The sequence below is a fragment of the Rattus rattus genome, chromosome 6, assembly GCF_011064425.1.
Source record: "Rattus rattus isolate New Zealand chromosome 6, Rrattus_CSIRO_v1, whole genome shotgun sequence".
Lineage (NCBI taxonomy): Eukaryota > Metazoa > Chordata > Mammalia > Rodentia > Muridae > Rattus > Rattus rattus.
Genome location: NC_046159.1, coordinates 126,259,155 through 126,284,651, shown reverse-complemented (window position 1 = coordinate 126,284,651; position 25,497 = coordinate 126,259,155). Strand labels below are relative to the sequence as shown.

Below are 25,497 nucleotides of genomic sequence, written 5' to 3'. Positions count from 1 at the left end.
TTTGTGTGTTTATTATATGTGCACACATAGCACTCATGTGGACGTCAGAAAACAAATTTGAGGGAGTTGATTCTCTCCTTTGACCACATGGAATCCTTGAATCAAACTGAGATCATTAGACTTGATGCCTGGATTGCCTGCTGTAGTGGTTTAAATGTGCTTCGCCCATGATAAATAGCACTATTCGGAGGTCTGTCCTTATTGGAGGAGGTGTAGCCTTGCTAGAGGATGTGTCACTGCAGAGGCAGGACTTTGAGTTTCATATATATGCTCAAGCCTGGCCTGTATGATTCAGAGTCACCTTTTGGCTGCCTCCATATCAAGGTGTTGAAATCTAGGTTCCTCCAGAATCAAGTCATCTTTCCCACTGCCATGCTTCTCGCCACTGTGATGATACTGGACTGACCCTCTGAAACTGTAAGCCAGCCCCAATTAAATGTTTTCCTTTGTAAAAGTTGCCTTGGTCATGGTATCTCTTTTCAGCAATTAAATCCAAACTAAGACATCTGTTAAATTTTTTGCCATCTTAAGAATATGTACTTTTGATGATCAACACTTGATAGTTCCTAATAAAAAACAACTATAGTAATACAGTCAGCCTGAAATAAGTATAGGAATGGTCATTTGAATATTGATTTCTCTGTTCTCAAGACTATAGCCACAATAATTTCTAATATTGTATACTGTGGTTCCCTCTATTATAATAGTTTATTGGAGAAAATAATTCATAAATTAAATATTATTTAAGTTTTATGTTATTTTCTAAACTATTATTAAATGAATCACTCCTGAGACTATACAGCCAGAATTAAATTGAATGCCAGCAGCAAACCACTGAACTGAGAATAGGACCTCCGTTGAAGGAATCAGAGAAAGAACTGGAAAGCTTGAAGGGGCTCAGAGATTATGTACAACAATGCCAAGCAACAGAGCTTTAAGCCACTACCTAAAGACTATTGGACTGACCCTGGACTCTGACCTCATAACAATGAATATCTAGTAAAGCACCAGTGGAAGGGGAAGCCCTGGGTCCTGCTAAGACTGAACCCCCAGTGAACTAGACTGTCGGGGGGAGGGCGGCAATGGGGGGAGGGTGGGGAGGGGAACACCCATAAGGAAGGGGGGAGGGGGATGTTGCCGGAGGCAGGAAGGAATCTACGAAATGTATATAAAAATATTCAAGTTAAAAAAAAAAAAAAAAAAAAAAAATAAAAGTACATAGATGGTATTTAATCTACAGTACTATACAGAGTAGAATTATGAAATTATATAAACCTTGGGCATACTAGTCTGAAGCAGTGTCCTGAGCAGACATTGGGCCCTGGCTCTATACCCACTCCCACAACAAATACAGGAAGTCTGAATTGCAGGTGATCTAACACACCCAGAAACGGAGGATCACAGGATCACAGAGGAAGCTCAACACCCAGGAGATTGGACACAACCAGGATCTCAGAATCACAGGATACCAGATTCACAGGATCACAGAGATAGCTGGACTCTGAGTAGTTCTGACACAACAGGATCACAGAAGGGACAGGCTGTAGTCAGAGACAGCAAGGGTAGGTAACACTGGAGATAACTAGATGGCAAGTGGCAAGCAGAACATAAACAACAGAAAACAAGGCTACTTGGCATCATCAGAACCCAGTTCTCTCACTAAACTAAGTCCCGGATACCCCCATCACACCGGAGAAACAAGATTTGGATTAAAAATCACATCTCATGATGATGATAGAAGACTTTAAGAAGGACATAAATAATTCCCTTAAAGAAATACAGGACAACAAAGATAAACAAGTAGAAGACCTTAAAGAGGAAATGCTAAAATCCCTTAAAGAAAGAAACACAATCAAACAGGTGAAGGAATTCAATAAAACCATCAAGGATCTAAAATGGAAATAGAAACAATTTTAAAAAAAGCACAAAGAGAGACAATCCTAGAGATAGAAGACCTAGGAAATAGATCAGGAATCATATACACAAGCATCACCAATAGAATATAAGAGATAGAAGAGAGAATCTCAGGGGCAGAAGATTCCATAGGAAACACTGACACAACCATCAAAGAAAATGTAAAATGCACAAAGCTCCTAACCCAAAACATCCAGGAAATCCAGGACTCAATGAGAAGATCAAACCTAAGGATAACAGGTATAGAAGAGAACAAAGATTCCCAGTTTAAAGGGCAAGTAAAGATCTTCAACAAAATTATAGAAGAAAACTTTCCTAACCTAAAAAAGATATACCTATAAACATACAAAAATCCTACAGAACTCCAAATAGATTGGCACAGGAGAGAAATTCCTCCTGTCACATGATAGTCAAAACACCAAACATACAAAAACTTTACTAAAGCTCAAAGCACACATTGCACCTCACACAATAATAGTGGGAGATTTCCACACCCCAATCTCTTCAATGTATCGATCATGGAAACAGAAACTACACAGAGACACAGTAAAACTAAGAAATTAAGAGCCAAATGGATTTAATAGATATGTACAGAACAGTTCATCCTAAAACAAAATAATATAACTTTTTCTCAGCACCTCATGGTACATTCTCCAAAACTGGCCATATAATTGGTCAAAAATAGGCCTCAACACATACAAGAACATAGAAATAATCCCTTGCATCCTATCAGATCACCATGTAAAATGGCTTGTCTTCAATAACAACAAAAACAAGAGAAAGCCCACAAACACATGAAATATGAACAATGCTTTGCTCAATGGTAACTTAGCCAAGGAGAAAATAAAGAAAAAAAATTAAAGGTGTTTTAGAATTTAATGAAAATGTATGTACACCACACCAAAACTTATGGGACACAATGAAAGCAGTGCTAAGAGAAAAACTCATGGCTCTGAGTGCCTCCAACAAAAAACTGGAGAGAGCATACATTAGCAGCTTGACAGCACACATGAAAGCTCTAGAACAAAAAGAAGCAAATACACCCAAGAGGAGTAGAAGGCAGAAAATAATTAAACCCACACTGAAATCAACCAAGTAGAATAAAAAAGAACCAAAGAATCAACAAAACCAGGAGCTCATTCATTGAGAAAATCAACAAGATAGCCAGACTAACCATAGAGGACAGAGACAGTATCCATATTAACAAAATCAGAGATGAAAAGGGAAACAACAACAGAAACTGAGAAAATTAAAAAATCATCAGATCCTACTACAAAAGTCTATACTCAACAAATCTGGAAAATCTGGAGGAAATGGACAATTTTCTAAACAAATACCAGGTACCAAAGTTAAACCAGGATCAGATAAACCATCTAAATATCCCCTTAATCCCTAAAGAAATAGGAGCAGTCATTGAAAGTCTCCCGACCAAGAAACGCTCAGGACCAGATGGGTTTAGTGCAGAATTCTATCAGACCTTCAATGAAGATTTAATACCAATACGCTCTAAACTATTCCACAAAACAGAAACAGACGGAGCACTACCAAATTCCTTCTATGAAGCCACAGTTACTCTTACACCTAAACCACAGAAAGACCCAACAAAGAAAGAGAACTTTAGACCAATTTACCTCATGACCAATTTACCTCATGAATATTGATGCAAAAGTACTCAATAAAATTCTCACAAACAGAATCTAAGAACACATCACAATGGTCATCAATTATGACAAAGTAGGCTTCATCCCAAGGATGCAGGGATGGTTCAATATATGTAAATACAACAATGTAATCCACTATATAAACAAACTAAAAGAAGAAAAAATCCCCTCATGATCATCTCATTAGATGCTGAGAAAGCCTTTGACAAAATTCAAAAGTCTTGGAAAGATCAGGAATTCAAGGCCATACCTAAACATAGTAAAAGCAATATATCGCAAACCCGTGGCAAACATCAAACTAAATGGAGAGAAGCTTGAAACAATCCCACTAAAACCAGGGACTAGACAAGGCTGCTCATTCTCTGACTACGTATTCAATATAGTACTGGAAATCCTAACCAGAGCAATTAGACAACCAAAGGACGTCAAAGAGATACAAATTGTAAAGGAAGAAGTCAAAATATCACTATTTGCAGGTGATATGATAGGATACTTCAATGACCCCAAAATTCCACCAGAGAACTCCTAAGCCTGAGAAACAACTTCAGCAAAGTGGCTGAATATAAAACTCACTCAAACAAATCAGTAGCCTGACTTTACTCAAAGGATAAGCAGGCTGAGAAAGAAATTAAGGAAATGACACCTTTCACAATAGTCACACACAATATAAAATACCTTTGTGTGACTCTAACCAAGCAACTAATAGATCTGTATGACAAAAACTCAAGTCACTGAAGAAAGAAATTGAAGAAGATCTCAGAAGATGGAAAGATCTCCCATGCTCATGAATTGGCAGGATTAATATAGTAAAGATGGCCATTTCGCTGAAAGCAATCTACAGATTCAATGCAAAATTCCTGCTCAATTCTTTATAGAGCTAAAAAGAGAAATTTGCAAATTCATTTAGAATAACAAATCTCCCAGGATCGCAAAACTATTCTCAACAACAACAAAAAAGAAAAAACAGAAAAGAAAAGAAATAGAAAAGAGAAGAGAAGAGAAGAAAAGAAAAGAAAAGAAAAAAGAACTTCTGGGGGCATTACCATCCCTGACCTCAAGCAGTATTACAGAGCAATAATGATAAAAATTATATAGTATTTGTACAGAGACAGACAGGTAGATCATTGGAATACAATTGAAGATCCGGAAATGAACTCACACACCTATGGTCACTTGATCTTTGACAAAGGAGCTAAAACCATTCAGTGGAAAAAAGATAGCATTTTCAACAAATGGTGCTGGTTCAACTGGAGGTCAGCATATAGAAGAATTCAAATTGATCCATTCTTATCACCTTGTACAAAGTTCAAGTCCAAGTGTATTAAGAAACTCCACATCAAATCAGATACAATGAAAGAACAAGTGGGGAAGTGCCTCAAATACATGGACACTGGGGAATTTTTCCTGAACAAAACACCAATGACTTATGCTCTAAGATTAAGAATCAACAAAGGGGACTTCATAAAACAGCAAAGCTTCAGTAAGGCAAAGGACACTGTCAATGGACAAAATGCTTATCAACAGATTGAGAAAAGATCTTACCAATCTTACATCTGATACGAGGGCTAATATCCAATATATACAAAGAACTCAAGAAGTTATACTCAAGAGAATCAAATAATCCTTTTAAAAAATGGGGTACAGGGCTAAACAAAGAATTCTCAACAGGAATATCAAATGGCTCAAAGCACCTAAAGAAATATTCAACATCCTTAGTCATCAGGGAAATGCAAATCAAAACAACCCTGAGATTCCACCTCACACCAGTTAGAAATGTTAAGATCAAAAATTCAGGTGATAGCAGATACTATAAAGGATGTGGTGGAAGAGAAATACTTCTCCATGTTTGAAGGGATTGTAATCTTGTAAAACCACTCTGGAAATCAGTTTGGCAGTTCCTCAGAAAATTGGACATATTACTACCTGAGAGCCCAGCTATACCTGGGCATATACCCAAATGACTCTCCAACATATAATCAGGACACGTGCTTCACTACATTCACAGCAGCCTTATTTATAATAGCCAGAAGTTAGAATGAACCCAGATGTCCTTCAACAGAGGAATGGATACAGAAAATGTGGTACAATTACACCATGGAGTGCTACTGAGCTATTAAAATTAATGACTTCATTAAATTCTTAGGCAAGTGGATGGAACTAGAAAATATTATCCTGAATGAAGTAACCCAAACTTGAAAGAACACACATGATATGTACTCAGTGATAAGTGGATATTTGCCCAAAAGCTCAGAATACCCAAGTTAAAATTACAGATCACATGAAGGTCAAAAAGAAGGGCAAAAGTGAGGATGCTTCAGTCCTTCTTAGAAGGGGGAACAAAATACTCACAGGAAGAAATAGAGAAACAAAATGTGGAACAGAGCCTGAAGTAAAGACCATCCAGAGACTGCCACATATGGGGATCCATCCCACATGCAGTCACCAAAGTCAGTCCCTACTGGGGATGCAAGAGGTGAATGCTGACAGGAGCCTAACATAGCTGTCTCCTGAAAGTCTCTGCCAGAACTTGACAAATACAGAGGAGGATGCTCACAGCCAAGCATTGGACTAAGAACAGGTTCCCCAATGGAGGAGTTAGAGAAAGGATTGAAGGAGCTGAAGGGGTTTGCAACCTCATAAGAACAACAATACCAACCAACCAGAGCTCCCAGGGTCCCAGGGACTAACAAACCTCCAAACACATGGACAGACTCTTGGCCCCCTTCTGAGTATGTAGCAGCAGATGGGTTTTGTGGGGCATCAATGAGTGGAGAGGCCCTTGGTCCTGTGAAGGCTAGTAGAGGAGAATGCCAGGCGGGCAAGGCAGGTGGGAGTGGGTGGACGCATGGGAGCATCCTCATGGAGGCAGGGGTTAAGTGGATGGGCTAGGGGGTTCTGGGGGGGAAAGGAGATAGCATTTGAAATGTAAATAAAGAAAATATCCAGTAAAAGAAAAGTAAAAAATCTTGGGTTATAGCTCAGTGGTTCATAGCACTTGCTCTTTCACAGGAATCGGGTCAGTTTCCATCACCCACATAACAGGTAATTATTCTTGGTAACTCCACATAGTATGGTAGCCTATTCATCTCTCCACAGGCACCCAAGGAATGTGGTGCATAGTGATATAGGCAGGCAAAATACCAGTTCACATACAAAAAATATTGGCACTAAATTCTTGTATGTGCTGATGTCATGTTACTATTTTTTGAGCAAATACTCTACATTTTTTAACTGCTTTGTAGTGTTTTGATATTAAACCATAATTTCAAGTAGACATTTTCTGATTCATTAAGCATACTAGTTTCTACAGGTTTTTTTTTTTTGGTTAAAGTTGTCATTTGTTTGTTGTCACTGGTTTTACTTTTCTCTGCATTTTAAGGAAATGTATAAATACAAATTGTACCTGGTATGTAGTTCAAAGTCATTGTCTGTATTTGTTCTTTTCCTTACGCTAATTTGTGCATATATGTGTGTGTATCTCAGATATATATATATATATATATATATCTCAGAATCAGGGTAAGAAGAGGCATGTTTTAGCATTATGACTGACAGGCATATGCTCTGACAGTTTTGATCTAAGAATACCTTATTTATTTATTTATTTATTTATTTATTTATTTATTTATTCATTTATTTATTTAGGTTTCACCATCCAGACAAGTAATTTATCATCGGGCTGTATCTATCTCTACAGTGATTTTTACTTTTTAGTTTGAGGATTTGAGGCAGTCTTTCTGAGTCACTCAGGCTGGCTTTGAACTAATTCTGTACCATAGGCAGGATTGAATTTGGAACCGTGGTGCCTCAGCCTCTAGTATCTATCTGGGATTGCAGGCCTGACTCCTAATTCCTCTCTGAAGTGCTTTGTTTTATCCAGTCTACAAAAATAAAGTATAGTCCAGGTAGCACTTGTATTCCTCTCTTGATTGTTTTCAAACATGGAGGAGAGTCCAAGGATTTGAGTCCAGCAGCATCTCTCATGTGGTGTACTTTCTCTCCCTCTCTTAAATTCTACAAAGTACTTACTTTTATATTTTTGACTCTGCTCTCTTAATTTCCTGTGCATAACTCCTTTCAATATTCTACTCACTGTGTCTCAGAGAAACTTAGGAAGGTATTTTATTCCTTTAACTGATTTTCTTGAAATGATTCACTATAGCACTATTTTGCACCATAAGACAACAAAAAATTAAATAATAAAAATACATGGAAACTATGAAGTCACTCATCATTTTGGCATTAGATCACTGTTTAACAAGCCTCTGTGAACTATTTATACAGATGCTCTCAGTACCTTACTAGACAGACATTTGAAGAAGAAACAAACACCTGTGCAATACACAGTCACACACAAAGATGCACCTACACACACACACACAACATACATGTCACTTTGAAAATAGATTTTTTATGTAATATATTTTGATTATGATTTTTTTCTCCCTCAAATCCTCCCAGACTTTCCCCACTTAGCTACCCAGCCAAATCCAACTCTTCCTTCCTTCCTTCCTTTCTTCCTTTCTTCCTTCCTTCCCTCCCTCCCTCCCTCCCCCCCTCCCTCCCTCCCTCCCTTCTTTCTTTCTTTCTTTCTTTCTTTCTTTCTTTCTTTCTTTCTTTCTTTCTTTTCTTTTCCTTCTCTCTCTCTAGGATAAAAATAGCCACCCAAAATTAATAATAAAAAAATAAAATTAGCACAAAGAAAAATAAACAAACCAGACAAAGGGAAAGTAAGTAACCAATAGAATTCTCAAAAACAAAAAACAAAATCAAATACACTGAAAGTCATAACATATCTGCAAAAGACCTTTAAGGGAAAGGACAAAGTCCTGACAAAGTATTATGAGACAAAGAACATCTGGAAATGTTGTTCAGTTCTTTTTTGTTGGCCATCTTCTACTGGGCATGCGGCCTGGACTTAAGAATGGATTGTATAGCTAGTGAAACTCTGTTGTAAAAAACTAAATTTTCATTTGTGAGAGGTTATCAATTAGAGATATCTTCTGGCTTAGGGATTGGGGCTTGTGTCTTTTTCCAATCTCAGCCCTAGGACCCCATCTGGCCAGATCTGTGCATGCCCAGTGCATGCTGCCATAGTCTCGATGAATTCATATGCGCACGGGTCCTGTTATATTCAGAATGCCTTGTTTCCTTCGTATCCTCAATCCTCTCTGTCTCTCACACCCTTTCTTCTTCCTTTTCAGGGCTTTCCCTGAATATTAAGGGGAATGAATTTATGGAGACATCTCAGTTAGGCCTGACTGTTCCAAGGTCCTCATTATTTGCACATTGTCCAGTTGTAAGTCTCTGTATTAGTTCCCTTCTACTGCAGGAGGAACCTTCTAGGATGAGGGTGAGTGAGACATGGTCTATGGATGTTGAAGGGTGTCATTTGGAGTCATTTAGCAGGTATGTTCTTTTAGTAGAACAGTTGTACTTAGTTTTCCTCTAGATCCCTGGCATATGTAGACAGGTCCTTGGCACCTGAGGGTGTCGGGAATGGGTTTTACCTCATGAAGTGGGTCTTAAATCCAATCAGATATTGGTTAGTTAGTAGCTCATGCTTCGTGCCACTATTGAGTGATTGTCCTGAAGGACGGTTACCATCGTAGACTGGAGAATTTTTAGCTGGGTTGGTTTTTCCCTTTCTCCTTTGATAGTGTGTAGAGTATCTTCCAGTACAATGAACCCTAGTTGGTAGGGGTGATGCCTTTAGGTAGGGACCAGCTCAACTGCTCCATGTTCAATGAACTTTTTAAGTGTTGTCTTCAGCAAGATGATGTTACCATCATTTTGACACACACACACTTTAAATTCATGTGTTTCTGTTTTTATTTTAGATGATGGGATACATGAATGAATTTTTGTTTCCAACCAATATAGGAATCCCTTTCCCAGTGATTGGAAATTTTTGTATACTTTGTTTTTCTTTCTCTCAGTATTCCCTTCGTGTGTGTAAACATGTGGTTTTCATTAAAGAATCAATTATTTTTAAATCGGAGTTGTGCTAACAACCCCATAGCATTATTGGAAACACACTAATTATAGCTATACTAAGTGAGTGCCAGCAGGTATCTGGAATTGATAATAAGTTTTGAACATACTTATGGTTGCAAAGGACACTTACACTGCACCCTAGTATTCTATTTACCAACATTCCTTCCTAAATTCCTTTCTTCTTACATTATATTTACCTTTGTTGTATGTTAGTATTTATCTAATTAGGAAGTGATCCAGGAGAGAAAAACCATGTTTTTGTTCAAATGTTTAACTTGCTGTTCTTTAAGTAATAGCCCATGTAAAGGATCAAGAGTTAAATGAAAATTGCCATTATTAAGGTTCTCTTAGCAATTAAAGGACAAGTACACATATAGTTTGTATCCTATTTGAAGACCAATAGGTCTTCTTTCTAGATCTAGGCAACTAATGGAGCACAAATTCTAAACTGTTAATACTTTATACATCCCTAAACAGGATCCAATGTGCATGGATTCTGTAACAATCAATGTTACATGGCCTCTTGCCCTTGATTATTTATAATAGACTAATATGCACTTACAGATAAAGTAAATTCAAATACTCTAAGCATTTACATACTATTTGAAATTAAAGAACTCAAATATTATACCATTTCTAAATAATTTGATTTTGATCAGCTTTCAAAACTCTTATCCTAATAGTTAAAACTAATTACTTCAGTATACTTAATACGACCTCTGCAAAACAAAATTTCTGACTATTGCTCCAGCTGAATGCTTATGCAAGTAAAATATGATGCAAACAAAGTTGCTGACACAAATATTTAAAAGGACACTGACAACTGATGGGAATTTAGTAAATAGTTTTGGAATTAAAAGAAATCTCGGCCTAGGAACACATTTAATAATTACCTTTATATCAAAATGGAAAAACGTAGAAAATTAAGTTTTAACATGAGAAAAATTAAGCATCTACTTTAAAGTTACATTATTTTACAGTACACATGACCAAGAAATAGAAATTATTAAGATTATGATGGGAATAAATAATTTTATCAAATATTACTTATACCAACTATAAATAAAAGCATGAGTTTTCTTATATTTGTAAACCCTATTGATCACTGGGCAGAAATGTGCTGAAGGCATGGTAGCAAATGCCTGAAATCTCATTGATGAGGCAGGAAGATCAGGAGATCAAGAGAAGCCTGACTATTCAGTGAGTTCAATGCGAACTTGGGCTACATAGGACAAAAGTGCAAAGGAGTATGGGGAGGGGACACTTACCATTGCCCACAGTAGAGTCATTGTAGAAAATGCACGGTAATGTGCATGGACAGAAAAATAACTCCGCCTCAGAAGGTGATATTCCAAGTAAGGAGAGTCGATCCTTTTCAAGTTCTACAGTGCTGACAAATAGACGAAGCAAAGACTAAGGAAAATGAAGCTATTCCTCACATACACAGGCGAGGTCTACTGGATTAAATGTGTAAGCTTAATAATAAACAACAAAATGCAAATCTTTCAAGAAATCCAAGAGGCTTGACTAGATGTATATCACTTGGAATGTACTGTACATCAGCTGCAGTGCAGAAGCCACGGCCGAAAGCAAACATATTTTCTGACATTTAAAATTTAAAAATTGTATGAGTCATCTCATTAATGATACAGCTGATAGTCTCAATGTTTATTATAGAGGGTTAGTTATTATGAAATAATCTGAATTACTCTAAAATGTAATGTTACAAAGAGAAACAAAGATCACAATATTTTGCTTCTTATCTACATACACACATATAAAGAACAGGACAATCCACATAGAAGTGAAAAAGAGTGAGTGACCAGGACATTGACTAAGCATAAACACATTTGTCCCGCAAGCCTGGTGAATATCATTTGGATCCCCAGCACTCAGGTAAATTCTGGATTAGTGTAGCAGCCCAGCACTGAAGACAGACACAGGGGATTCTCAGAGCAAGCTGAACAGTGTGACTCTCCAAATTAGTTTGATCTGAGTTTATCAAGATATCCTACTTCAATAAAGGTAGAGGGTGATTATGGAAGATATCAGTGTTCCACAAATGCACACACACCCATGAGAACACGAGTACCTCCAGAACATTCACACAATAATAATAAATTATTTAATGACTAAATGCTCTCACTTGCTATAAAAAAAAACAAAAATTGAAGTTAAGATGCGATGTCATTAGACATGCATCAGACAGTCAACAAAAGCTTCTGCTTAGAGAAATAAGACAAAACATATTTTTTACTTTGGTAAAGGAAATATCAGGTGTACAAACTTGGAGAAAGCATTGAGAAATGTCTGTTAAAATTTAATTTGATCCAGATGCTCCACACCTCTGAATATACTCTATATTGTTAAAATGGACCCTATTGCTAAAGACACTACATAGCCGTGTAGTCAAGCTGCTACAGACCTATAAGCTTAGACCTTACAGGGCTTCACGGTGTTGGAAATTGATATTCACACACACAGAGAAGAAAAGTGATGATCCCCTTACCCAGCTTTGAATGTAGTGATCTGTAATAATGAATGACATGGCAAGATATGCCCCCTCTTCCCCTGGTGCAAGACCCCAACCTTACATGAAGAACAAGAGCAAGTTAATGGTACCTCAGAGAGGGAGAATTTATATTCTCAAGAACCAGCTTACTGATAAGCTATTCAATCACAATGCCCCATCCTAAAGACACATGAACATGAGCAACACTGAAGGGCTTCAGCAAGTTGCCATATACAAACATATATATATATATATGTATGTATATTTTTGATATTCTTGAATATCACAAACCCCACAAACACGACCTTTGAATATACTTGCCATGATAGGATGACTTTTGCACACAAAAATAGAACAGAGATAACTCTTAAATAATATTTTGGATATTTCTAAACTTTAAAACAGCTTTTCTGTGAGTAAAATCAGAAATTCTGTGACTTGGGCAGATAAAAATAATATATGCATAGTAAATAAATAATTGATTAATAAAAAAGAACACTACTGAAGTTACTTGATAATATTGAAATTTTCTTTTAATGTTAATAAAACTTTTTGATATTCAAAAATATATAGTTATAAGTATATTTTTACTGCAAATCTCATTTTAGCATATTAAAGATATATAAGGCTAAGAAAGATTTTTAATTTAAGTATATGCACACTGGTTCTGATTCAATAGATATTACTCTGACCATTTGAAAGATTTATAAAGTCTAAGAAGCTGTTATTATGCCCTCCTCTTTCCTACTTTTTTCAACACAATCTTTGATCTTTAGCATCTAATTATTTTAAAAACTATCTTTTATTTTCATTTGTTTTGCGTAGCAATTCTCAATTTCACAGCCGTTTTGCAAGCATAGATTTTTGTATTCTAATAATAATCCTGTTACATGTGCAACATTGGGATAGCATTTCATTTTGGAGTTAAGAAATTAGTGGTAGAGCTCTTACTTGAATCTAGGCTATCTGATTCTGTCTGTTATGCAAGTAGCACGAGACCATTCCTCTAGTGTCCAATAGGTTTTAGTTTCCAAGCACTTTTGAGAAAGGACACTACACTCTTTCAGACTAAGCAGAAAAGTTTACCTTAAAAAGCACCACCAGGGAGCCACTTGCCCTAATTTCTCTTTTTAACATTCCTACATAATGTGAGGAGTCATATATTATTGTTATGACTAGATTATATAACTATTTTGTTAGTTTAAAGAGTCAATCCACTCCCATGAGCAAAATGAAAGCCCAGTACAATTTTTAATCTATAGAGACAGTCTCTAAAGTGACACAGAATATATACTACACAAAATGGGAACTATTCCCCCACGTAGAGAGAGTAAAGAAAACTGGAATCATAATATTCTACTTGTTCTTTCAACCCATAGGGATACATACGAATTTGTATGCAAGATACTGCTAGATTTAGAGTATACAAATCATTTGGGAGAAAATCATCAAAATCAATGTCATTCAAAGATTTTTTCAAAGAAAAGATTAGTACTAATGAGTGCTTATTATTTATTTATTGAATACACACATGAACATGATGAATAACCTATGAAAGAAGAAGATATGAATTCTCTCATCACAACTGTCAGGTTTTTTTTCTATTCCACTTTCAAGTAAGACTGAGGTATACACAAAACTTTAAAAAAAATTGAAGCCGGATAATAAATTTGGGTGTGAAAAACTTGAAGTGAATATTTCAGCTCTGTATTTGTGTAAGAAAATTATCCAAGTTACATTTTTACTCCATTTTATATGTATTAGAAACAAATGTCAGGACATTTTTCATTTTGACATGACTGTTTTCATACAGGGCATTTCTTGTTGAAAGAACTTGCTTTGTTTATTCCAGAACACTACACTAGGCATGCCTATGTCGGCATTCCAACCCTTTACAGTACAGAGGCTTTCTTGTACTGAGCAGAGCACAGTCATTTTGTTTATGTGAAGTCATTCTTAACCCAGCAAGTACTACTCAAAAATGCTTCCAGCATAACAGCCTTTTAGAAACCAGTGTCTGTGCACATGCAATTGTAATCAAAATGAAAGAAGGTAGCTCTCAAACATAAAATCTCTCACATAATGAAGTTATGTGAAATTAGAAAAGTAAAGAACACAGCACAGTAAAATTATGAAAAAAAAAAGCCAATGGCTGAATAACAATTTTAAAAGGCAATTAAATAAAAAAATACACATACATGAAACTGTAATGTAACTCGTTAGTAAACCCTGCAAGCTAGTGCATTCTTTATTAGATTATACAAATAGAGCTTTATAATGATTTATTTAATTCCTTCTCCTATGGGAATTATGTATTTTTTTTCTTTCCTTTTGAAATGTTTCCTCCCATTTAAAAACCCTTATTGATTTATTTGTCAGAGGAAAACTCATTACTACTGATGTGGTGCTAGCCAAATTCCAGCAAATAATTGAAAACAATGGGTGAGAACCCTTTTACTGCCAAAGAGCTACAAGGTCACTACCCCAATCACAGTCTGCTCTGCTGGAGGGAGTGCCTATTCCCATAGGAAACTTGTTCTTGCACCACCTCAAGTAAGAGACTCAAACAGAACAACCAACTGTGAGGTACCAATAAAGCCAGCAAGAAAGGTGAGGAAGGAAACTTATTTAGTTTGTGTGGGGTGGAGAGGATTATGCATGGATACTGCTGACCTGATTCATTAAGACTCCACACCCCTTCCTGTAACTTAGATCAACTACTTAAAATGCTTCCCACAGTTTTCTCTTGTTTACTTGTCCTGTCCCTGAGTCCTTCTCACACAAGAACAGTCTATGCTATATTTTTTACTTAAAATTTATAAAAGAATAGATCTTAGTCTTAACACATAAAATAATATTAGTAATGCCAGTGTTACAATAAAAAAGATCAGAAAAAAACTGCTGTGAGGTGACAAGTGTAACTTTATAGCTTTGATGGTTTCATAAATATATTCTGATCACTAAACTCAGCCAACTGTATAGAGTTGAAAATTTCTTAAGGACATGATCATCTTCTGAGAGAAGTATCATTAGTTAATTAGTTGGTCATCTGTAGCCATTAGAGAATATATTTATAAGAACCTAGATAGTATAACCTATTTATACCTGTTATTCTGTATTGTTTTGCCTTTATATGGTTGTATTGTTTTGCCCTTATATGATTGGCAGTATAGTGTGTTTACCTTAGTACCGTGATAAACACATGAGCAAAACAATGTTCTTACGTTTCTTCATCCACAACATCACTGGCTTGTAAGGAGTTTTATGTTCCATTATATTTTTAGTGTAATCAGCAAATCCCTGTTATGTAGTAAATAATTATATATTACATATGAATTGTTTTTATATGTCAATTGTACCTTACTAAAGTGAATTAAAAATACTCAGAGGAAGTGAAACACAGAAGTTTAAGGGAGGTAGAAATATTCTGGCTGTGATATAGTCTTTCTTTAGAATTGGGAAGTGACCCAATTGGGATGTTCACTTTGATAGTCTGAATGTGCTAGGAGTTACAGGTAGACACTCATAAGAGGAGAACTTAGTTTGTCTTTAATTAACTGCAAGTAAGTAGCATTTGTGAGAAGCTATCCTAATGGATTCAAGATGTGGAATCAGGGTAGGTGTGAGTGACGTTGTGAATAAAAGTACTTGCCATTAAAACTTGGGCACAAGCTGGATAATGTGAATTCACTGTGGAAGAAGAGAACTCAGTCTCAAAAGCCCTTTGACCTCCATATGCATGTATGTTCCTAACATATAAACATCATATATATGTAAATAGATAGATGAGAGATGAGAGATAGGTAGATAGATAACCAGTTTGAAATTGTAAAAACACAAGTAAAAGAAAATACAAATAAGAGTGTTTATAATATATGAAGATTAAGATAAACGAACAAATACCAAGAAAGCACCAGTGTGTATTTATGATGTTAATGATGGTACACTTCCTAGTATTAACAGGAAAATTTAATTTTAACAATGTGATGGTGATTGCTTGGTGTTCACCAGGCTCCATAATATTGAGATTTGAGATATATTCAAAATGGTGTCTCATGAAATAAACATAAGCCTATAGTCTCTTAATTGAATACAATGTACCTTTTGGCAACATTCTTTTACATGTTTTATAAGCTTAAAGAATTACCGTTTACCATAGTTCTCAGTTGATGCCTTGTAATTTACTAAGAGGTTCAAGCTTTAAAAATGGAAAGACTCCTTTAAATTTCAGGGAGTCAGTGTGTACTGGACATGAATACTCATTATTTTAGTTGAGTGGAAACTGCAGTGCGGTTAATATTGTATCTTTCTTCTTTTTTTTCTTTTCTTTTTTTTTTCGAGCTGGGGATCAAACCCAGGGCCTTGCGCTTGCTAGGCAAGTGCTCTACCACTGAGCTAAGTCCCCAACCCTGTATCTTTCTTCTAAGTAACAGTTTACCTGGGCCTATACAGATTATAACCATTAATACATATGAGTAGACTTGTTCTTAAATGTCCTTATATATAAAGTATGGGTCAGCTACTCATTTGTTTGCTAGTTATTTTTTTAATGAATGATATCAAATTAAAGAAAAGAACAGTAGAATGAGTTTGAGCAAAAAGAGGATTACATGGTTATCTATAAATTTAATCACATATTTTAAGAGAAATGCATCATAATTAACAAATGATGTTAACTGGGAACTTGCACACAGAAAAGCAGATAGCCTGCCTTATAACTTTGATCACAATAGGTATCTTGGACCCAGTACTAGTTAAGTGGAGACTATGTGCTTCTAGCATTTGTTTCCACCATTTGGGAAATCTAGTCTTTTGGACTGAATGCAAACACCATGGCAGAGGAACATGAATGGGCATGTGTTTCCTTCTAACTAATTATAGACAAGTAGGTGCTTTACTTATTTCCTTCTATTATACTCTGGGAACGGGCAAACAGAATGAGAATGTAGACCAGCACAATGACTCTGGACCAACTTTATAAAGAGGTGCAAAAAGCTAATTTACTCAGATTCAAAGTTGTTATTTCTCAGGGGAAAAGTTGTTGGGATTATTTGTAATGGTCGCAGTTCATGAATTGAAACATGTCAATAGTTATTGAGAATTATAATAAGCTTTCTTAGTAACTGCACCTCTCTCTCCCAACACCCTCTCTCAATAAATCACTAAAATGGTTTGACTTATAACTCAAGTAAGGTATTGGGGAGATAAAATTTGGTTCAATTCTTGCTGAACATCTAGTGGGGCCTTAGATTATCCTAAAACGCATCTGAAAACAGCGGGCATAGTAGTGTACATTTGTAATCATAGTGTTGGGAAGGAAAAGACAGATGGATCCTCGGGACGTATGGCTAGGCAATTTAGCTTAATTAGCAATCTCCAACCCAATGAGACATTCTGTCTCATAAATCAAGGTGACAATACCTGAGGAAGGACACCTAAGGTTGATCTTCTAGCTTGCACATGAATGCACACATGCACATGCTTACATTCACATACAAGTGCATGTGCATACACACACACACACACACACACAGTAAAAGAACCTTGTTAAATGCAAAATAAATCGGTAATGATTTCAAGTTATTTTCTAATCTCTTTACCTTAAAGCTTAATTATTCTGATTTTTTATACATACAGCATGCTTTTATAACTGCCTGTTTGTATCATATCAATAAATCACACACACACACACACACACACACACACACACACACACACACAGACACACACACACCCCTTCAGACATGCTCACGCCTCATTACTAATAAATTTTGAGATATTTACACCCAGGGGATATAAAGTCCAAACATTTAAGCTTCATTTCTCAAGCTCTATAGGTTTCAGCATGTGCTAACTCTTCTACACATTGCAACCTAGATTGACATGTGAACAGCCTGTGACATAACACTCCTACATGATGAGTTGACGTTGGCCTCCAGATGTCAGAGCTGTTGGGTTTTTTGTTGTTGTTTCCATATTCTTTCTGCATTACCCCTTCAAATCTGTACAACCCTACTCAGCATTAATAATTGATGTGTTTATAAAATGATAAAGAGAGGATATGTCCCAGGTTTTGGCACCAATTTTATATTTATAAAAAGATAAAGAAAGGGGGGATATGTTCCATGGAGGTCTGAGAAAAGGGGGTGCTTCAGCAGGCCCATGTGGAGACATCCCTTCCTCCTGAGGGAAGAGCCACAAGATTGTATAGTATAGTAGTATAGAATAGAATTTATTCAGGGCATGGGGAGGGGAGCAGGATAGTAGGGGCAGAGAGAGAGAGAGAGAGAGAGAGAGAGAGAGAGAGAGAGAGAGAGAGAGAGAGAGAGAGAGAGAGAGAAATAGGAGGAGAGAGAATAGAGGTAAGCCATGAGCACATGGAGAGAATGGGGGAGGAGAATGGGGAGAGAAGGGACAAAGGGGCAAGAGAGAGCAAGAGGAAGCAGGAGCAAAAGAGTGAGGAGGGGGCAAGCAGCACTTTTTATAGTATCAGGCATACCTGGCTGTTGCCAGGTAACTATGGGGCAGAGCAACGGTGGCCGTTGCCAAGTAACTGTAGGGGTGGAGCTCCAACAGTATGCTAACCATAATAGCATCCCTTTGGACAGGATTCTGGATCTTATTGACTTCCTTTCATGAGGAGCTCACTACTTCCTGGTTGCTCTCTGCCAGCCTGCCCTTTACTTTGGCACCTCAACGTACTGTTGGTTCTTTAGGGTCAGATTGGTTATTATGAAAAAATAGTATCCTAGAATTGGATTTTGCTTAGTTTTTCTGATGTGGGACAGTGTTCCTTTTTGTGCTTCTGACATTTTACTCTTATGTGTAGCTGTCACTTAGTAAGGCAGCAGAAAACAAGTTTCAAGCTCATACTTATTAATCTGAAAAGTTGAACAAAATTATTATTTACAAAAGAGAAATTGCCTAGTAGTGATGAAGCACGTTAGAGGTGGGCACCAGGAAAATTATGGACCTAGAGCTGAGGAGAGCTTTGCCTTTGTTAGAGAAATCTGGCCATGGCTGAATTCCAACTTTTCTTTTCTTCTTTTCTTTTATTTTCTGGAATACTATTACCTCTTCCTTTGGTAGAATCTGAGAAAGAAGAGGTCAAGGAGCCTCCGGAATATTCTGCTCACAGACCCTTACACACAGAAGCTAGTGAGAATGCCTGGGGCTGGACCTTTCATAACTCTGGCATAACTTTCCTCATAGCACTTACCTTCTGAGAGGAATATGGCTTTCTTGTTCGCTATCTACTCGCTAAGGAGAAGAAATAGCCACAGTGAGTATTTCTCGGCATAATCTGGAGGAAGCCAAGGCATGCTTAAAAGATGTGCAAAGGACTCTCTGACAGGCCTGTCAACACTGGATACTATTAGAAAATTGTAAATGTAAAAGCCTGATATGTATGCCTGAGAAGTAGTCATTTTATAAATGGATTCCAAATAACCAAAGGAGTCAATGCTGCCTTAAATAGCAGGTAATTTTCTCCCTTCTTTTTTAGTAAGGGCAGAATTAAATTTGCAATTTCATCAGTTCTCACAATCTTAGTGTGGGAAAGGGCGTCAGTAGCCAGATAGTGACAGTGGATCAAGTTAGGGAAACTGCACAGGCACAGCCAAGGCTGTTGTGCTGGGACACCATATTCACTGCTTCGAAATGTACCCTGCTTCAGGATGAACTGATCAGTAGCCCATGCTGAAAATGAACGAGCTTTCTTCTAAGAAAGATATATACAAGATTTCATGTCTAAGATATTAGACACTTTTTTGGAAGGCTCATTGGGAATTACAAAACTTGGAAGGCTTTTAGAAATTGTACTGTACTCTCCTTCCTATCCCCCATGTACAGTTTTATAGAAATATTACTCCATTCTGGAAAATGTACACGGCTTGTTTATCACTGCTTTGAATACCATTGAATTGAGGCCACAGATTTGTCTATGCTTATATAACATTTTTCTTCTTTAGGAAATTTCTTACTATTATTGTGTGTGCACACACACAGAGAAGAGTGGGTAGTGGTAAAGAGAGGATGACAGGATGTGAATGGCACTGCCTAAAGAAATCTGGGGACAACTGAGATAAATCAACTATTTTCCTTCATTTTTTTTATGTGTGTTCTAGGGACCAAACTCACCTGGACAAGCTTGTCTAGAAACACCTTTACTCACTGAATTATTTCACCAACTTTGCATTTTTTTTGTTTGTTTGGTTGCTTTTTTTTAGTTTTTAGGGTTCTTTTTGTTGTTTGTTTTTATCCAATCATCTATTACTTTAAGTCCTCTAGTTGTTTTGATGAGTTCATAGACTATGGCCAAGCCTTTAGCTTTATACTTATGTTTACTAGTTAAAATCAATTAATTAATGGGGTTTGTTTGCTTGCTTGCTTGCTTGAGACAGAGTCTCTCTATATAACCCCGCTATCTTGAATTCTCTACAGACATCAGGCCTCAAACTCACAGAGATCAGCCTATCTGCTCCCTGAGGGCTGGGATTAAAGGCATTCAGCACCATGCACATTTTACATTCACCATGCACAGTTTCATATCACAACTCTAGAAAGCGATCCTGAAAACAAGTACTGGATCTGTTAATAACTGGTATTTTAAAGTAAAAGAAGAATCAAACACAAAGACATTGATTTTGTTGAACAGCAATATAACTTTCTAATTAACAATTAAAGATAGCAGAGATTGTGTTACAAAATTTCTGAATAAAAAAAAAAGAAGAAGAAACAATAAGTAGAAAGCCATCTGGCATGTGGTGACTTATTTTCTAGATAGAAAAACAAGAATAAAATTGATTACAGAAATCAGAGACTTATAGGTCAGCATGTCAGTATTTCTATATGTTACTATATTATTCTGTTCTTTATATGTTCACCGTTTGTATTTTTACGTGTTTGCTTGTTGCAATTTTCCCAATGCTGGTTAGATCTACCTCTTTTGATTTAACCATCCTGAATCCTTTTCCAACTCAAATTCATTCTGTATTCCCTCAGGAATCTCACGGGCTGAATTTCCCACAGCTCTTGGCAATGTTTCCAATGGGCTTGTAATTACAACTAATTGCCTTTGTTAGAAAATGTGACAAAACAAAGTGAATTTAAGTGGAAGGTATTTTCAAAAGTCCCCAAGTACTTCCACTAACTGTGTCTTGTTGTACTTACAGCACACTTCCTAGGGGTTCCTGAAATGTGTGCCTTTAGTATGCAGATGAGAGTCTTTCGTTCAGCAAGCAACACTCTGGAGTGAAGTGGCTCTTGGAGAATTGTCAGATTCGGACTGAGCTCACTGAGCTGGCCACCTGCCATTATGCCTCTCCCTACCATCATTTTAATGTCCTAGGCTGCAGTCTGAACAGTGACTTCCCTTCCAGTTTTGGGCCACATTGTTCTTTAATAGTTTTGGTTTTCTACAGAAATGCTTGACATACTATCTCATCCAATTTCATCGATTCCTACCCCAAATAAGATTCTATTGAAACCAAGCTAAACGTCACTGTTGCAGAGGAAGAAATGTGTGTTCTTGCAAGCATAGCAATCCTTATCAATGGATTGTCACAACCTTAATCTTTACCACTGTATAGAATCTGATATGCTCAACCAGTTGTTTTAAATATAAATATATTTAAAATTACGAAGGTTCCCAGATATCCAGTTCCCATGATATCTCAGTAAAATGACATTTGCATATATGTTTTCCTAAGGATATAGAGACTTTATGACAAGTGAATTGATTATTAATTTCTACTTAGAATTATCATATATAATGTTTGACAGCTTGACAGCCTAAAGGTGAGTTTCCTTATTCAAGCACAACCTTTAACAATATTTAAACAAAACTCAAAATGTTTGAACAATCCTTTTTACAATGCCAGTCCTTACTATCTATATCAAGAAAATGCCATTCTGTTCAGCACAGGAGAAACTTGAAGTCATAAAATTGATGCTATAAAGGATTTGCTAGGAAACTTGCTTAGGAAACATTAAGCTATATAGAGTAGTATTTAGCTAAAGAGCACAGCCTCCAATATGAGTAAAAGATAAGTAGTGTGCTAACCAGGCTTGGGAAAAGATCTTTACCAATCCTACATCCAATAGAGGGCTAATATCCAATATATACAAAGAACTTAAGAAGTTTGACTCCAGAGAATCAAATAACCCTATTAAAGAGCTAAACAAAGAATTCTCAACTGAGGAATGTCAAATGGCTGAGAAACACATAAAGAAATGTTCAACATCTTTAGTCATCAGGGAAATGCAAATCAAAACAACACTGAGATTCCACCTCATATCAGTCAGAATGGCTAAGATCAAAAACTCAGGTGATAGCAGATGCTGGTAAGGATGTGGAAAAAGATGAACACTCCTCCATTTTTGGGTTTGCAAGTTGGTACAACCACTTTGGAAATCAGTCTCTTGGTTCCTCAGAAAATTGCACATAGTACTACCTGAGGACCAGCTATACCACTCCTGGGCATATACCCAAAAGATGCTCCAACATATAACAAAGACACGTGCTCCACTACGTTCATGGCAGCCTTATTTATAAGAGCCAGAAGCTGGAAAGAACCCAGATGCCCTTCAACAGAGGAATGGATACAGAAAATGTGGTACATTCACACAGCTATCTAAAACAATGACTTCATGAAAATCCTTAGGCAAATGAATGGAACTAGAAAATATGATCCTGAACCCATTCACAAAAGAATATACATGGTATGCACTCATTGCTAATTGGATATTAACCCAAAAGCTTGGAATACCCAAGATACAATTTACAGACCATCTGAAGTTCAAGAAGAAGGAAGACCAAATGTGGATGCACCAGTCATTCTTAGAATGGGAACAAAATACTGATGGGAAGAAATACAGGGACGATGAGTGGAGCAGAGACTGAAGGAAAGAAAGGCCACCCAGAGACTGCCCCACCTGGGGATCCATCCCATATGCAGCCAACAAACCCAGTCACTATTGCTGATGCCAAGAAGTGCTTGCTGACAGGAACCTGAAATGGATGACTCCTGAGAGGTTCTGCCAGAGCCTTACTGATTCAGATTAAGATGCTCACAGCTAACCATCAGACTCAGCATGGGGTCCCCATTGGAAGACTTAGAGAAAAATTGATGTAGCAGAGGATGGCATTGTCATGGCATTGGAGAGAGCCCTTGGTCCTATGAAGGCTCTTTTCCCCAGTGTAGAGGAATGTCAAGGTGATGAGGTAGGAGTGGGTGGGTGGAAGGGAGAGCATCCTCGTAGAAGCAGGGGAAGGGGGGATGAGAGAGGGGAAAACCCGGAAAGGAGATAACATTTGAAATGTAAAGACATAAACTAACGAATAAAAAAAGAAGAAAAAAGAAACTGAGAAAGAAATTTGTTCTCAAGAGGCACCTTCAATTATGCTCCCTTCCCATAACAAAAGGAAACAACCTTGACTTGTGACCAGCCATTAGGCCCATCCTGGTATCAAGGAAAGTGCCTCTAAGGGGAATCTCAAGTGGGCAGTTCAGGGTCACAACCACCATTAAGTTTTGGCCTGCCATTAAGTCCCTTGTACTCAGGAAAAGCATTATTCTGACAGGTTGCAAGATGACCCTACATAACAACTATTAAAAAAGAAAAAGAAAAAAACATTAGTACATATGAGAAATATTTCTGACAATTATGTTTGCTGTGTAAATTGTCCATTTTCCTACATGGAGAGATTTGCTACTATATAAATGTTCAAAGTGTAACTTCAGGATGGGACAGGAAAGATTTAAGGATGATAATGGGTGTGGAATGCTTAAGCCTAAAGTGTATGCATATAAGTCAGTAAAGCCTATTTGAAGCCGGCTCTACTTTGAGCATTAGCCAAAGACAGATCACGCAATTTTAAAAAGCTTTTCCCATTATTAATCTCTAAGTGTGCAGAGTGAACTCTGATCAGGAAACCATATTATTTCTATAACACCTTGACGCCTCGGAGAATTCAGGCATCTCTGGAGGTCTGAAGTATGCATGGAGGGGCAAGACACAATAGCTGTCCAAGTTTCTTATCTCTGTCAACTCAAAGTTGCCCTAGAGGCTCATTCAGTTGCTCAGTGGAAGCCTTGCCACTAAGATAACTACTACTCACCAGGGATAAAGGATTGGAGTCATGAGAGTTAAGAACCAAATGGGAAGCAGATTGAAATGTGTCCGTATGGAGGTTCAAATGCACACACATATCTAAAATGAACCTGGTGAATGTAGGCCAGGGAAGCAGACACAATCAGCAACGTAAACAGGATTGGGAAGAAGACGCTCTGAAGGGGCAATGTGAGTTACTGGGCAGCTGAAATGAAATGTATGAATTAAAGGCGGGGAAGAGTGGCAAGTAGGCTCAAAACAGCAAGAAGGACTGCAGGTAGATAAGTGGTAGAGTGCTTGCCCAGCAGAAGCACATCCCAAGGGTCAGAATCTGGTACTGTAAAATGATGACCTAAAATAAGAGGCAGCCAGAACAATAGTATTATGAGAGAAAGTTTTTGTCTTTGATGAACGGATCATGCTTTTTTTTATTTACTTGTTTACTTAAGCTATAAACTCTTCCAAAAAGTTTTCTCACCTATATCTGAAAATCCACAGCCAACAAGTCAATTAACAGGTGAGGGAAAGATGGAGAGCATGGGAAAAATAAACCAGTGGATTATCTGAGAAAGCAGCAGTCATGCCACATAATCTGTTAGGTTCCCAACCTCCAAAGTAAACAGGAAGTGATGATTTTTCCAAGATTTCCAAGGGCAAGAAGAAATGGTCTCCAGTTGCTCAACAACAGCATATGGGTTGAGTCATTGGGTGACATTTATCTTATGGTTTTAATCAAGAGGACAGACTGCATGATAAAGGAGATGGCACGCCCAATGTCAATGCTACAATAAACAGGATATAAAACTCTGAGTGATGATGCTATAATCGCTTAGGTTCCGTCCAAATCAAAACTTCATAAGTATGCCAGGAAAGGCAATTATGCAAATGATGCAGATAAGCCACTCCCAGAGAGTCTGGCTTCTCTCAGAGCAAAATTTAGCCAGTCCAGGGAACATCATATTCTTCCTATCAACCTCAATTAATACCATTTTCACAACAGATGAATCATACATGAGGTAGCATCTCATAATGTAGTCATTACGTACCAGAAGATAATCTGCCAAATGATTTCCATCTAGGAATTGCTGCCAATTAATTACATTTTCAAAGCTAGGCCACTCCTGGTTAAATACCTTCTACTTTCTTATTTCCTGCTGCTTTCCTATTTGCTTCTCTGGAGAGAGTTACTTTGTTTTATAAAATGCGAGAGAATATTATTCTTAGGTATGGTTCCCTAGGTAGTTGTTAAAAGCAGGTTTTGTTTATAGGGTAATTCTGAAAAGGCACTTGGAGAGATTA

At 37.1% G+C, this 25,497-nt stretch overlaps 1 protein-coding gene across 1 annotated transcript in view; it reads right to left on the bottom strand.

Annotated features, from left to right (window-relative positions):
• The window catches only part of Thsd7a (thrombospondin type 1 domain containing 7A), a 415,052-nt gene that overhangs the window by 217,935 nt on the left and 171,620 nt on the right, over nt 1–25,497 (bottom strand).